Source organism: Delphinapterus leucas, chromosome 1 (assembly GCF_059928025.1).
Source record: "Delphinapterus leucas isolate spDelLeu-1000000601 "Yukka" chromosome 1, BTC_Dleu_Yukka2, whole genome shotgun sequence".
Lineage (NCBI taxonomy): Eukaryota > Metazoa > Chordata > Mammalia > Artiodactyla > Monodontidae > Delphinapterus > Delphinapterus leucas.
The window spans coordinates 15,478,678-15,494,596 of record NC_143129.1 but is presented as its reverse complement, the minus strand read 5'-3'; positions in this window follow the sequence as shown (position 1 = coordinate 15,494,596).

Genomic DNA, 15,919 nt, shown 5'->3' with positions numbered 1-15,919 from the left:
ATAAAATAAAAAATTACTGCAATATTATCTACTCAAATAACTGTGGAGTTAAGTATCTATTCACTCCTTCAGCACTGGAACTTGTTTATAAAACTCAAAGAGATTTTTTTAAATGCAGTTATTTTGAGATGTTCCTAAAATTGTCCTCTTTCTACATGTAAATGTCCCATGATAATTACGAATAATTTCACGTTCATATGAAAAGCTATAAAGATTCAACAGATCTTCCATGTTTCCATTTTATTTTCACAGATTTATTTAACTTTGTTGATATCTGTATTTTGCAGATTATTTGAACATTAGAAAATGCAGGAAAAATAGCAGGATTTATTTTATGTTTCTACAAACCATTCGATAGACAAAATTTTGTCTCCCCTTTGTCTTGAAAAATAAACATTTAAACACCTCATGCAAACGGAACATTCCCTGGACACTTGCAAATTCTTTAAAGGAAGACATTATGCACACTGATTTTGAATATTCAGTCCCCCTTAAGGCGCACTTAATGGAAAAGGGCTATATATACCCTTTTCAACATTTCTTTTGAAGGTTCCAACCTTAATTTAGTCTCTACTTAAATAGGAAATTTAAAAAGTTATTCCTAGAGATGAAAAAAAAACTTTAAAAGACAGAAGGGACCTTAGAAATTAAAATCACATCCCCTCCTTTAAGACGTAAAACCCCGAGAGATCTCGGTTATTTCTTAAGGGCACGTGCTGATAAGAGGCAGAGCTGGTACGAACAGTGCTTTTCCCACGGGGCCACAGCCAGCACCTTGTTCTCACAGCAGCAGAGGAATCTCCTCCCCATTAGAACTGCCGCGGCCTGAGAATCTACTAACCTACTCATCCTCGAACACCGCACTGCTCCTTTCATTGAATATGCAAATTGACCTTTTACCATCAGTTTGCAAATTCCTTCCTGTTGTCATACAGCAAGACTTCCTGTTCAGAGACTGCCTCTCAGGTTTTCTCTAAGAATGCACAGTCAGTCACAAATCAGACTCTCACCACCTAGAAGCAGATGATTGGCAGTGGGTAAAACTACAGCGGGTGTCAAAACGATCTGTTAAAAAATTGGATGTTGAATGACCTCTAAGAGATCCCAACCAGAGACCCTCACCTGCAATCCTTCCTTCTCACCTCCTGAACTCATTCCCCATCCCAGGCTATAATTATAGATGTTCTGACTTAATAGAACAGAAAAGAAAACAATTGCAAGTTTTGGGAAGAAAATCAATTTCAGGTTTTTGAACACTTGGTAGTGAGGAATTTTGGTAAAACATCAGATGTATATCTTTCATATGTTGTTCTCTGTATGTCTCTTTCACTCCATATGTTACTTTATTCATCAGTTATCACTGATGAGTGATTTTATGGATGGGATTTTTAAATAAAAGATTAACTGGCCAAAAAAATGAATAACAACATTAACACTCCTGGTAACATACTTAAATATTCATTAATGGTGTAATGCCATTTTCTAAAAATATTTACATCGGTTTTAAGAAATGAAGTACTTATATTAAAAACTAAGCTAAGCAGTAAGCAGTAATAAAATTACAAGATAGCGACATAGATAATGATCTTCAAATTATAAGAAGAGTTCTCCCAAGCACAGTGTTTTCTATTTCCTGACAGAAACAGAATATTCCTACAAAATATATTTTAAAGCAATTTATGTTTGCCCTCCATTAGATGAGACCTAAAGAAATCAAATGATATACATATTCCAAAAAGAATTTTAGCTTCTTTAACAATCCAATGTGGAGCTACAATCCATGAATTTATCTAAAATCCTTTTGAATTTATTTAAATATCAAATAGCGAAAATTCATCAGTAACGAGTACTGATTCCTATAAGTTTATGCAAATACCTTGCATAGGAAGGATATATTTCAGCCTCAAAATATAATCAACAGATTTTTTTTTTTACTAATACTATATTATAAAAATCTAAAACCTTTAGGGCATTACAAACATGAGCTAGTGTCAAACTTTATTTTCCCAAACTTTTTTTTAGTCTGTGTTTATATAGAATTCATTCTATTCGCCTTCATTGTTTGACTTTTTTCTAGAGTTTTCTAATTTTGTGTGATGTAGTAACTATGTGTATCCATAATTTTCCTGATGAGAGTACATGCTGATATAACAAAAGCAAAAAAAAAAAGTGTTTTTCTGTTTCCTTTCTAATATCCTTTCTAATAAGCTTAGTATCATCTTGGCTTTTAAACAAATAGTAGCATTCTGGCCCATAACTTTGAAGAATAGTCTGGATTTATTTTCCAATATTTCAAGAAAAGGTCAAATCCATTATCCAGGACTTGAAGTTTAGACTAAATGGATCTTCCTTTCATTTAAATGGAAGCTGATCAGCTAATCTTCCAAATCCTACAAGCCATGTCCTAAGTTAAGTAATCAATACGAATCATTGTTAGATAACTAAAGAGATCCATTTAAAAAAAAAAAGAAAATGCTCTTTAAAAACAAAAACAATTTGGTCTCATACATTTATTTCCTGTGCAAAAATTCCATTTCTAACCTTCACCCACAAAATCCCTATATCAGTTTCACCCAATTATATCTAATGTGGGCCTGATTTGCTTCCCAACTACACAGTCTTGTAATTTATTTCATGGTGATGCCAATTAATTTAAAGTGAACTCTTTTCACAACTATGTGAAAAAGGTGGGATGTTGTCACAGCAGTAGTCAATTATTATATGAATAAAGAGTCACTTGCCCTGTGTTTCCCTTATTGTTTTGTCAGATTTGCCATTGCATTTTAATGGGAGAGCATGGGGAATGAATATTAAAGGAAAACTATTTACTTTAGCTATGCCATTTCAGAGGAATTTAATATGTTTTATTACAATTACTATTTATAGTGTGCATTTGAATGTAAAATATATATGCAAAATTAATTATAATCATAATTGAATAGATACTAGTGTGTTTCCAAGTATAACAAACAGAAGGTGGGAAAACAACATTTTTTAAATGACCTAATTTCTTTAAGAAACCACATCATTTTTTTCTCCTTATTTCATTTAAGATACAAAAATTGGATTGGATGCCTACTAGAGAAAAAAAAAAAAACCAATGAAGTTTAACTGGGTTATTGTTTAGCCATTGAATATTTATGCCTTGTGTTGTGTCCAGATTAAAGTCAGCAATGAATATTTCTGAAAAACAGAAATCTGTCTTGTTAAATTCACATTTTTTCCTGGGGTGATGATTGTTTAACTATTCCTGGATATCTCACATAAAACATCATTTCATCGACTTATATTTTTACAAATAAGAATTTTGAAATGGTTAATTTTTTTTAAAATATGGTGTGGTCTCCTTATTCTGATACTTTTATTCATTATGTGCATTGGGGAAAATAAGTTGTAAATTAATTTTGTGAATGATGATGGCTTAGATACAAAATATAATAAATATCTGGTTCTTTTTAAAAACTGATAAGAAAAAATTAAATTTTTCATAATGTAGGTATATTAAATATTCTTATATTTGTTTCATATATTTTAATTAAAATATCTTACTTTAAAAGTTTCAGTTTGAGGTCTTTAAAAAGTAAATATTTTTGTGAATAATGCCTTTGAATTACTGTTTCTGTTCTTCTCTCCAAATATGTCATGTTTACCACAAAGACATAATCATGAATCAAAATCAAAAGACTGGTTTTCCTTACTTCTTATAAACAGAAAAGACAGAGGAAATTCCTATTATGTATTAGAAAAAATATATTTTGAAATTAATTATTCAAAGCAGTATTTGTTAAAGGTCTGAACATGAATCTTTTATGGGATCATACCAAAATCGATTATTAAAAACCAAGAGCACTTTGAGGGAGATTTAAATGTTGAATTTATGATTGAGCTACTAAAAATTTGCTTTTAAAGCATGTTTATTGTAGAACAACTCTATAGATTCCTTTATAGGATTTTCTTTTTTTGCTAGAAGCAGTCTTTTAAAATGAGTAAACAAGCCCCAACACTAAAAGATTAAAGATTGATTGGAAACTTCAAACAATGAGCCCTCACTGTGTTTTAAGCCGGATAAAAGCCATTTTCCCAAATGTAGTTTTTATATTAAGTGGTAGAAACCAATGAAGAGTGAAAAGTATCATTACATAATGGCTTGAAGTAAATTTAGAACTTCATTGAGAAATCTAAAGTTACATGAATATACTAACATATACATAGATCCTCTTAAGGTACTCTGTTTCTATCTTTTGAAAGCATTAATTACTTATTTCAACTGGTCATTTTTAAGCTCATATAAACTGTTTCATAATGCCTCCATTTCAAATAGGAGTAAAGCCTCAGAAAAAAATGCAAGCAAGTATTAATCAAATTAGAAGACCTATTTTCTAAAACAATAACTTTGAAAAAAGAGGCTAAATATAAGCAAAACACATTTATTTTCTCATTCTGTAATTTAAATTAAAATGCAGTTATTAGCCCTGAAACATAAAAGAAGATTTCTTCAGTCAGTATTGAAAGACTATAACAGTCTATTTATGTATTTAATTACTACTGTCTGATCAGTTGAGTTTTAAGAATTTCCCATTGAATTAACAATTCTGAGGTAAGCAGTGTGGAAAACACAAGAGGTTTTTTAAAGTCTTCAAAAAGTGTACCATAAACTGAAAGACAGTAGAAGTTGGACAGCAGCTCATAGCTTAAAGCATTTTCACAGAGAAAAGTAAGTTTTTGCTTTGCACAACGTAATATACAATTAAAAGAACTATGGTATAAATGTTAACTGCGGGATAATGTACAGGCAGAGTACGTGTTGATAATTACTATCACGGTATACAAAATATATAAATATAAGACACGGGCGAGTTGAAACGCGGTCAGCTGAGACTTGGAAAAGAAAAGTTGTGGACCAATGTGTGAAAACGCAGGGCCCACCTACCAGAGAGGAGGGCAGGGACCGCGCCGAAAACCACGGCGCAGGCGCACTGAAGAGAGCCGGCTGGGAGAGAAACAGCGAAGATCACCTGCAGTTGACGAAACAAACGTAACGAAGGTGGATTTCAAGATTTGGGCCTTGGAAGAATAGAGGAATCATGCTACAACTAACAGAAATATCTTGTAGAAAAGCAGAATGACTGAAGGAGGATGACTTAGGTTTAATGTTAATGGAATTCCATTCAACAAGTGAAGTTGTAGGACTGCCTGTGTCCCGTGGTTTTGAAGGATGTAAAAGAAGTGCATGCTTCTCCTCTTTCAGCTTCCACCAGCAGTTACAAACGCTCAGGTCTTCCACTTTGAATGAAACAGCCGTATCTTATTCTTCATCCCTGCTCTATTTCTACCATAGTTTATACTCTTCACCTCCAAGCATCATGGAAATGTGTGGTCTGCACGTGGCCTTCACTTGCTCCTCTTCAATTCGCTATTTAACTTAGTACAAGAGGGGCTTCCGTCACTGGCGCTCACTTTTCCCTGAAATGTCATGGCTGTTTGAGATTAAATCTGGTGACCAATTCCCAGCCCTCTCATGATGGCCGTTCTGTGGAACTGCACACTGTTAACTGCTTCCTTCTGAATACTCGACTCACGGGATCTCTGTGACACCGTTTCCCACTAGTGCCCTTGTTTCCTAGCTGCTTCTGTTCCATCTGCTTCACAGGCTCCTCTTTCTCTGCCTTCTCCTTAGTTTCCCAAATTCAGCTTTCCATTCTCGTTCTCCTTCCCAGTCCCAGGACACTCTCCTGAGAGCATCCCCAGCCCCAGTCTCCATCACTACGAATATTCTGACTGCTGAGCAATTCAGATCCTGTGAGGTCCAAAGCTTATACCGTATGGAGGGTCCTCTTTAAGAAACGGAACACAGAATTCTGAATACAAAATTAGTTTAAGAAGTGAATACATACTTAGAACAACAACAAACAAAAATACATAATTTGTAAAAGGCTGACAAATACCACAGTATCATAGAAACCAAAAAAGTAACACATTTTCATTAACTGTCTGACACAACTCTATATTTTACTCCATTTTCATTAATCGTTCGGTAACATGATAGAGAGACTAGACAGATAAATCACTCTTTCATCTGGTGTGGTTAGTCAGCTGCTGTTTCTTATTACTGATATTTGGAATGCAAAAAAACCCATAAGGCCTCTCACCCAGATGAACGCGCTGTGTGTAATCTTCTTATAGGTTTGTGTCCAATAAACGGAGGAATTCAGATAAAGTTCATTTCTTAAATTCCCTTCAAAATTAAAATTTATTCTGCATTTATAATTATGTGTTTCAGTATCAAACATATTCATGAAAGAAAAGAACTTCTATTTTGATCAAGCATTAGTAAAAGCCACATCTTTCACTCAAAGTTTTTCACATCTGGATGATTCTAAGAGTTTTCCACAGAACAACTCGTGGTTCCATACATTCAGACTTTATTCCTCCTCTGTGACCCACGTTTCTACACCAGGCAACCCGGGACACTTGGCCCTGCCCCTGCACGTTGTAACGTCAGGTGAGTTGGCACAGAGGACCGTACACGTGTGCCTGAAAGCCTTTCCTGAACCAGGATGGCTAGCACCAGGATTGTGAACCTCCCAAACACTTTATTCTAAACCCAAACCAGTGTATCATCATTGCCTTTCAGGCAGATCCCCAAACTCACCCAGCCACTGTCAAGACGGAAAGTGTAGTGGAGGGCAGTCAGAGTAAAAGGGGCAGCAGTCTTAGGCAACTGTGGTTAAAATACTTTATTGCTAAAAATTTTACAAGAGCACATGACCTTGTGAGCCCGTTGTGAGGGTCCCTCCCAGAGTCATGCCAGTGGGGTGGCCCAAGTTTGTCTAATCCAGATGCACAGCCCCACCTGGCTGTTATGCAAACATCTCATCATTGAAAATGATGTGGCAACCTTACCTCCGGGCAATAAGGCCTTCGCATCCTCTAGTATTCCTTCCGTTACTGGTCACCCATCATTGAGATACCTGAGTCTAAAGGCAAGGAGTCATTTTAACAGTTCTCCTTTGATCTCAGATCTAATTAATTGATAAGTTCTACTGATACAATTTATTTCGATCACCACTGTCACTGCTATAAATCAGGGTCCCATCATTTTTTCTGCCTTTCCAACAGCCACCTAACTGGCACCCACTTTGCCAGTCTTACCTCACTGTGACTCACTTTTGTATTCTGCCAGAAAGCTTTCTGAATTAAAAATCCTAACAAGACACCCTCTTGCTTAAACCATTAATGGACACTCATTATGCACAATTTCCAAGCTTCTTACTCTGGCATATAAATTCCTTCATAACATAGTTCCTGCTTTCTTTTTTTTTCATCTTTATTGGAGTATAATTGCTTTACAGTGTTGTCTTAGTTTCTGCTGTATAACAAAGTGAATCAGCTATATGCATACGTATATCCCCCTATCCCCTCCCTCTTGCGTCTCCCACCCACCCTTCCAATCCCAACCCTCTAGGTGGTCACAAAGCACCAAGCTGATCTCCCTGTGCCATGCAGCTGCTTCCCACTAGCTATCTATTTTACATTTGGTAGTGCATATATGTCCATGCCACTCTCTCACTTCGTCCCAGCTTACCCTTCCCCCTCCCCGTGTCCTCAAGTCCATTCTCTACGTCTGCGTCTTTATTCCTGTCCTGCCCCTAGGTTCTTCAGAAACTTTTTTTTTTTTTTAGACTCCATATATATGTGTTAGCATACAGTATTTGTTTTTCTCTTTCTGACTTACTTCACTCTGTATGACAGACTCTAGGTCCATCCACCTCACTACAAATAACTCAATTTCGTTTCTGTTTATGGCTGAGTAATATTCCATTGTATATATGTGCCACATCTTCTTTATCCATTCATCTGTCAATGGACACTTAGGTTGCTTCCATGTCCTGGCTATTGTAAATAGTGCTGCAGTGAACATTGTGGTACATGACTCTTTTTGAATTATGGTTTTCTCAGGGTATATGCTCAGTAGTGGGATTGCTGGGTCGTATGGTAGTTCTAGTTTTAGTTTTTAAAGGAACCTCCATACTGTTCTCCATAGCGGCTGTATCAATTTACATACTCATCAAGAGTGCAAGAGGGTTCCCTTTTCTCCACACCCTCTCCAGCATTTATTGTTTGTAGATTTTTTTGATGATGGCCCTTCTGACCGGTGCGAGGTGATACCTCATTGTATTTTTGATTTGCATTTCTCTAATGATTAGTGATGTTGAGCATCTTTTCATGTGTTTGATGGCAATCTGTATATCTTCCTTGGAGAAATGTCTGTTTAGGTCTTCTGCCCAGTTCTGGATTGGGTTGTTTGTTTTTTTTGATACTGAGCTGCATGAACTGCTTGTATATTTTGGAGATTAATTCTTTGTCAGTTGCTTCATTGGGAAACATTTTCTCCCATTCTGAGGGTTGTCTTTTTGTCTTTTTTATGTTTTCCTTTGTTGTGCAGAAGCTTTTAAGTTTCATTAGGTCCCATTTGTTTGGTTTTGTTTTTATTTCCATTTCTCTAGGAGGTGGGTCAAAAAGGATCTTGCTGTGATTTATGTCATAGAGTGTTCTGCCTATGTTTTCCTCTGAGAGTTTTATAGTGCCCAGGCTTACATTTAGGTCTTTAATCCATTTTGAGTTTATTTTTGTGTATGGTGTTTGGAAGTGTTCTAATTTCATTCTCTTACATGTAGCTGTCCAATTTTCCCAGCACCACTTATTGAAGAGGTTGTCTTTTCTCCATTGTATACTCTTGCCTCCTATATCAAAGATAAGGTGACCATATGTGCGTGGGTTTATCTCTGGGCTTTCTATCCTGTTCCATTGATCTATATTTCTGTTTTTGTGCCATTACCATACTGTCTTGATTAGTGTAGCATTGTAGTATCATGTGATGTCCGGAAGCCTGATTCCTCCAGCTCCATTTTTCTTTCTCAAGATTGTTTTGGCTATTGTGTTTTGGGTCTTTTGTGTTTCCATACAAATTGTGCCATTTTTTATTCTAGTTCTGTGAAAAATGCTACTGGTAGTTTGATAGGGATTGCACTGAATCTGTAGATTGCTTCAGATAGTATAGTCATTCTCACAATGTTGATTCTTCCAATCCAAGAACAGAGTATATCCCACCATCTGTTTGTATCATCTTTAATTTCTTTCATCAGTGTCTTATAGTTTTCTGCATAGAGGTCTTTTTGTCTCCTTACGTAGGTTTATTCCTAGGTATTTTATTCTTTTTGTTGCAATGGTAAACGCGAGTGTTTCCTTAATTTCTCTTTCAGATTTTTCATCATTAGTGTATAGGAATGCAAGAGATTTCTGTGCATTAATTTTGTATCCTGCTACTTTACCAGATTCATTGATTAGCTCTAGTAGCTTTCCAGTAGCATCTTTAGGATTCTCTACGTATAGTATCATGTCATCTGTAAACAGTGACAGTTTTACTTCTTCTTTTCTGATTTGGATTCCTTTTATTTCTTTTTCTTCTCTGATTGCTGTGGCTAAAACTTCCAAAACTATGTTGAATAATAGTGGTGAGAGTGGACAACCTTGTCTTGTTCCTGATCTTAGAGGAAATGGTTTCAGTTTTTCACCATTGAGAACGATGTTGGCTGTGGTTTGTCACATATGGGCTTTATTATGTTGAGGTAGGTTCCTTCTATGCCTACTTTCTGGAGAGTTTTTATCATAAATGGGTGTTGAATTTTGTCAAAAGCTTTTTCTGCATCTACTGAGATGGTCATATGGTTTTTCTCCTTCAGTTTGTTAATATGGTATATCACATTGATTGATTTGCGTATATTGAAGAATCCTTGCATTACTGGGACAAACCCCACTTGGTCATGCTGTATGATCCTTTTAATGTGCTATTGGATTCTGTTTGCTAGTATTTTGTTAAGGAATTTTGTATCTACGTTCATCAGTGATATTGGCCTGTAGTTTTCTTTCTTTGTGACATCTTTGTCTGGTTTGGTATCAGGGTGATGGTGGCCTCACAGAATGAATTTGGGAGTGTTCCTCCCTCTGCTACATTTTGGAAGAGTTTGAGAAGTATAGGTGTTACCTCTTCTCTAAATGTTTGATAGAATTCGCCTGTGAAGCCCTCTGGTCCTGGGCTTTTGTTTGTTGAAAGATTTTAAATCACAGTTTCAATTTCAGTGCTTGTTACTGGTCCGCTTATATTTTCTATTTCTTCCTGGTTCAGTTTTGGAAGGTTGTGCATTTCTAAGAATTTGTCCATTTCTTCCAGGTTGTCCATTTTATTGGCATAGAGTTACTTGTAGTAATCTCTCATGATCCTTTCTATTTCTGCAGTGTCAGTAGTTACTTCTCCTTTTTCATTTCTAATTCTGTTGGTTTGAGTCTTCTCCCTTTTTTTTCTTGATGAGTCTGTCTAATGGTTTATCAATTTTGTTTATCTTCTCAAAGAACCAGCTTTCAGTTTTATTGATCTTTGCTATTGTTTCCTTCATTTCTTTTTCATTTATTTCTGATCTGATCTTTATGATTTCTTTCCTTCTCCTAACATTGGGTTTTTTTTGTTCTTCTTTCTCTAATTGCTTTAGGTGTAAGGTTAGGTTGTTTATTTGAGATTTTTCTTGTTTCTTGAGGTAGGATTGTATTGCTATAAACCTCCCTCTTAGAACTGGTTTTGTTGCATCCCATGGGTTTTGGGTCATCGTGTTTTCATTGTCATTTATTTCCAGGTATTTTTTTTATTTCCTCCTTGATTTCTTCAGTGATCTCTTGGTTATTCAGTAGCATACTGTTTAGCCTCCACGTGTCTGTATTTTTTACAGTTTTTTTCCTGTAATTGATATCTAGTCTCATAGCATTGTGGTCGGAAAAGATACTTGATATGATTTCAATTTTTTAAAATTTACCAAAGCTTGATTTGTGACCCAAGATATGATCTAGCCTGGAGAATGTTCCATGAGCACTTGAGAAGAAAGTGTATTCTGTTGTTTTTGGATGGAATGTCCTATAAATATCAATTAAGTCCATCTTTTTTAATGTGTCATTTACAGCTTGTGTTTCCTTATTTATTTTCATTTTGAATGGTCTGTCCACTGGTGAAAGTGGGGTGTTAAAGTCCCCTACTATAATTGTGTTACTGTCGAATTTCCCTTTTATGGCTGTTAGCATTTGCCTTATGTATTGAGGTGCTCCTATGTTGGGTGCATAAATATTTATAATTGTTATATCTTCTTCCTGGATTGATCCCTTGATCATTATGCAATGTCTTTTTTTTGTCTCTTGTAATAGTCTTTATTTTAAAGTCTATTTTGTCTGATATGAGAATTGCTACTCCAGCTTTCTTTCGATTTCCTTTTGCATGGAATATCATTTTCCATCTCTTCACTTGCAGTCTGTATGTGTCCCTAGGTCTGAAATGGGTCTCTTGTAGACAGCATATATACAGGTCTTGTTTTTGTATCCATTCAGCCTGTCTATGTCTTTTTATTGGAGCATTTAATCCGTTTACATTTAAGGTAATTATCGATATGTATGTTCCTATGACCATTTTCTTAATTGTTTTGGGTTTGTTTTTGTAGGTCTTTTCCTTCTCTTGTGTTTCCCACTTAGAGAAGTTCTTTAGCATTTTTTGTAAAGCTGGTTTGGTGGTGCTGAATTCTCTTAACTTTTGCTTATCTGTAAAGGTTTTAATTTCTGCATCGAATCTGAATGAGATCCTTGCTGGGTAGAGTAATCTTGGTTGTAGGTTCTTCCCTTTCATCACTTTACATATGTCCTGCCAGTCCCTTCTGGCTTGCAGAGTTTCTGCTGAAAAATCAGCTGTTAAACTTACGGGGGTTCTCTTGTATGTTATTTGTTGCTTTTCCCTTGCTGCTTTTTATATTTTTTTCTTTGTTTTTAATAATTTGATTAATATGTGTCTCGGTGTGTTTCTCTTTGGGTTTATCCTATGTGGTACTCTCTGTGCTTCCTGGACTTGGGTGGCTATTTCCTTTCCCATGTTAGGGAAGTTTTCCACTATAATCCCTTCATGTATTTCCTCAGACTCTTTCTTTTTCTCTTCTTCTTCTGGGACCCCTATAATTTGAACGTTGGTGCGTTTAATGTTGTCCCAGAGGTCTCTGAGACTGTCCTCAGTTCTTTTCATTCTTTTTTCTTTACTGTGCTCTGCAGTAGTTATTTCCACCGTTTTATCTTCCAGCTCACTTATCCGTTCTTCTGCCTCTCTTGTTCTGTTATTGATTCCTTCCAGAGTACTTTTTATTTCAGTAATTATGTTGGTCATCACTGTTTGTTTGCTCTTTAGTTCTTCTAGATCTTTGTTAAATGTTTCTTGTATTTTCTCCATTCTGTTTTTGAGATTTTGGATCATCTTTACTATCATTACTCTGAATTCTTTTTCACATACGTTGCCTCTTTCTTCTTCATTTATTTGGTCTTGTAGGTTTTTACCTTGCTCCTTCATCTGTAACATATTTTTTTGTCATTTCCTTTTTTTTTTGGCTGGGTGGTGCTCTATTTCTGTCTTACTGGTTGTTTGGCTTGAGACGTCCAGCACTGGACTTTGCAGGCAGTTGGACAGAGCTGGGTCTTGGTGCTGAGATGAGGACCTCCGGGAGGCCTCACTCCGATTGATATTCCCTGGGATCTGAGGTTCTCTGTTAGTCCAGCAGTTTGGACCCGGAGCTCCCACCACAGGAGCTTGAGCCCAGCCTCCAGCGTGGGAACCAAGATCCTGCAAGCTTCATGGCACAGTTAAAAAAAAAAAAAGGGAGAAAGAAAGAAAAAAAGGAGCAGTACAATATCAAAGAATAAAAAACAAAATAAAATTAGAAAGATAAAAAAACATATTAGGAAAAATAAAACTATAATTGAAACAACTACAACAAGGTGAAATACAACCAGAACAGAAAAAAGAAAAAAAAAAAAGGGTGGGGGGGACCAAGCCAAAAGGAAAGAACAATAACAATGTATAAAGAATAAAATAAAATTAGAAAAGAATCAACTACAATGAATCAACAAGGTAAAAAAGAACCCCAATCTAAGAGGAAAAAAGAAAAGAAAAAAAAAAAAAAGCCTTGGCTATGGAGGTGGAGTTTAGGCAGGGGGGTGGAACTTAGGCAGGGGCAGGGTTTAGGGTGGGGCAGGACCTAGGCGGGTCGGGGGAGTGACGTTTAAGCATGGGGCGGGGCCTCTGCTTAGGACCTGCACTTAAGGGGAGAGGCAGCATGTGGAAAGGAGGGCCTCTGGAGTGTGGAGTTCCCGAGTTTGGAGGTAGGGCCCTGAGTGAGGGTGTGTGGGTGGAGTTTAGGCCCAGTGGGGTTGGAGGGGGTCTCAGAAGGGGTCTCCGAGTGGAGAGGTGGGGCCCTGGGGGGGGTGTAGGGGCGGGGCTTGGGCTCTTCGCAGCAGGAGGGAGGCTCTGAGGGCAGAGGATTAGGCCCAGGAGCTCAACAGGCCTCCCACTGCCCAAGTGGACAGGGAAAGCACTGGCCCCATCCCTTCTGTCCCTTTGCACCCCTCCCCCACTGTCTCTGCCGTCCCTGCTGGACCCCTAATCGTGGGTGGGTCTCTCTGGGTGTAGGGACTCCTCCCCTCCCCCAGCCACCCCACAGGAGTGCCGGTCCTGGAGATCTGGCCTTTACTTTTGCTCCCCCTTCACTCCCTCCCACTCCCTCAGGACCCGCGCGGCTGGCGGGGGCATCAGTGGGCAGAGGACCAGGCCCGGGATCTCAACAGGTCCCTGGGGGCCCAAGTGGGCAGGGGAAACCTGGCCACGCTCCCTTTTGATCCTCTGTGGGATGTGGGATCCCTTCCCCTCCCCCAGCCGCCACTCAGGGGCGCCAGTCACATCCCACCTCCACTTCTCCTCCCCCTTCACTCCCCCCATGCCCCACGTCCTACCCGGTCACTGGGGGTTCCTCCCGTCCCCTTAGGTGTCCATGGTCCCCCACCAGTGACTGGTAGGTGCCCTAGTTGTGAGGAGATGTGAATTCCGCATCCTCCTAGTACGCCATCTTGACTCAGCCTCTCTGCTTGCTTTTTGAGCCTCACCTCTCATCTACTGTCTACCCCTCATCTCTACACCATGCTACATTCCAATAATACTAAAATATTATAATTGGCCACACCATGCTCAAGTATTTATATCTGTTGCTCCTTCTGCCAGAAATATCACCCCCTGAACAAGTTGGTTAAACTCCTCTGGTCTTTTGACTTCCTTTCCAAGATACCTTTTTTGACCACTGACACCACTCTTTGTCCCTCTAACCTGAATCAAGACTCACCAGGTGAACCTATTCTGTACCTTTATTAGGGTATGAATCATGTATTAGAATTAATATCCATATTCATATTAAAAAATCCATTAATAATCCAGCTTTGGTGGGTGCAAGGCTCTGACACCTGGAGAGGACTGTGACGGTTTTAGGTTTGTTGTGTAACAACAAATATCTTGTTCAATGTTCCATGAGAGTTGATAGTAATCCAAAATTTCCCATGAAGGCAGAAGCTATGCAACTTTCATAAATTCAGATTTTTTTAAATCTCAGAGATCATCAGAATACCTGCTCAAATATCTTTATGCTCTTTAAGCTCCTTATTTGTCTGCAAGTCATCTTGTTCAACAAGATCAGGAACAAAGTGGGGAATCATAAAAATAAATACATAAGTAAAAAAGTATTACCTAAAATATTTTTTCTCTGAGTATGACTCTATGATTTCGATTTCAGCTTTGTCACCTTTGTCTTTTGACTTTATACCCGCCGCAAAAATTCTACAAATTACAGTTCTAGTTTCTTTAAAGTGAATGAGAACGAAAAGAAATAGTCTGAGTGCAGAAATTCTTCCATCTTTTTATTTTCCAAGCACGGGAGCCCAGTCTAGTTGTGGGGTCATCACACAGACTATTGACAGTAATTCCGTACATTTTCTGACCTTGGGTAAGGACAAGTTCAGCTATTTAGAGCAACAGGCACACCAGCTTTCCTGTGGTGCCCTCCTAATGCCTCTCAGGTGACCCTGGATCTGTGGGCTCTGGGTTAAGAGAGAGGAGTCTCCTTGTGACCGGCTTTTAACCCAAATTAATTCCCATTAGCCCCAGCCCCACCTAGAAGAAGATGTAACTACCCTGTTATTACCATCACACAAAAGGTAATAAGCTTTCTAGTCATTCTGAGCCATAAAGCATAAAGATGTCCACATTTAACAGAGGGGGCTTGACAAGCAGCACAGGTGTTTTCAAAACCGGGCACTTCCAAGCAGAGACCTGGTCATAGCCAAGCATGCCAACCTTTGGCTACTGCTTCACCCAGACTTAACTGCACGGCACCTACTTAGCAATTCATCTTTGTTGTTTTCAGAGCATTCAATGGGGTCTTCATTGAATCAGCCCTCTATTCCTGCCCTGATTTTATTTGTTTGTGTATTATTTAATCAAATAATGCATTAACCATAATAATTAAAACAAAGAAAAAAGCGAAAAAAATCTGTCTCTTGATAAACATACAACTCTTTTGGTATGAAGAGATGAGCTTTAGCAACAAAAGATTCAATATTGCAGACATCAGACAGTATGTTAAAAACATAGAGAAAGTGGGAAAACTCAGAGAAGCCTTTGATTGGAGTTTGTTAAGAGAATATCTAGACTGACTTTTAAGATGACTTTTAAGATGGCGAAAACCCACATCTAGTTATCCGACATCATGTTGTATTAAAATCCTGAAAGAACTGAGAGCGAAATAGGAAAGACGGAGGTGGCCCGTTTATTGTCAAAGCATAAATTTCTAAGAGTTTAAAATACCATTCAAATGCAAATATAAAATAAACACATATTGACAAAATCATTGTACTTTTTAATAAGGGAACCAGCAGGATAGTAAAGCTGTTTCAAAAGAGAATGAGACAGCCTGAACTACTCACAATCAATTGAAGATGCTAAAATATAATTACAAAGTTATATATG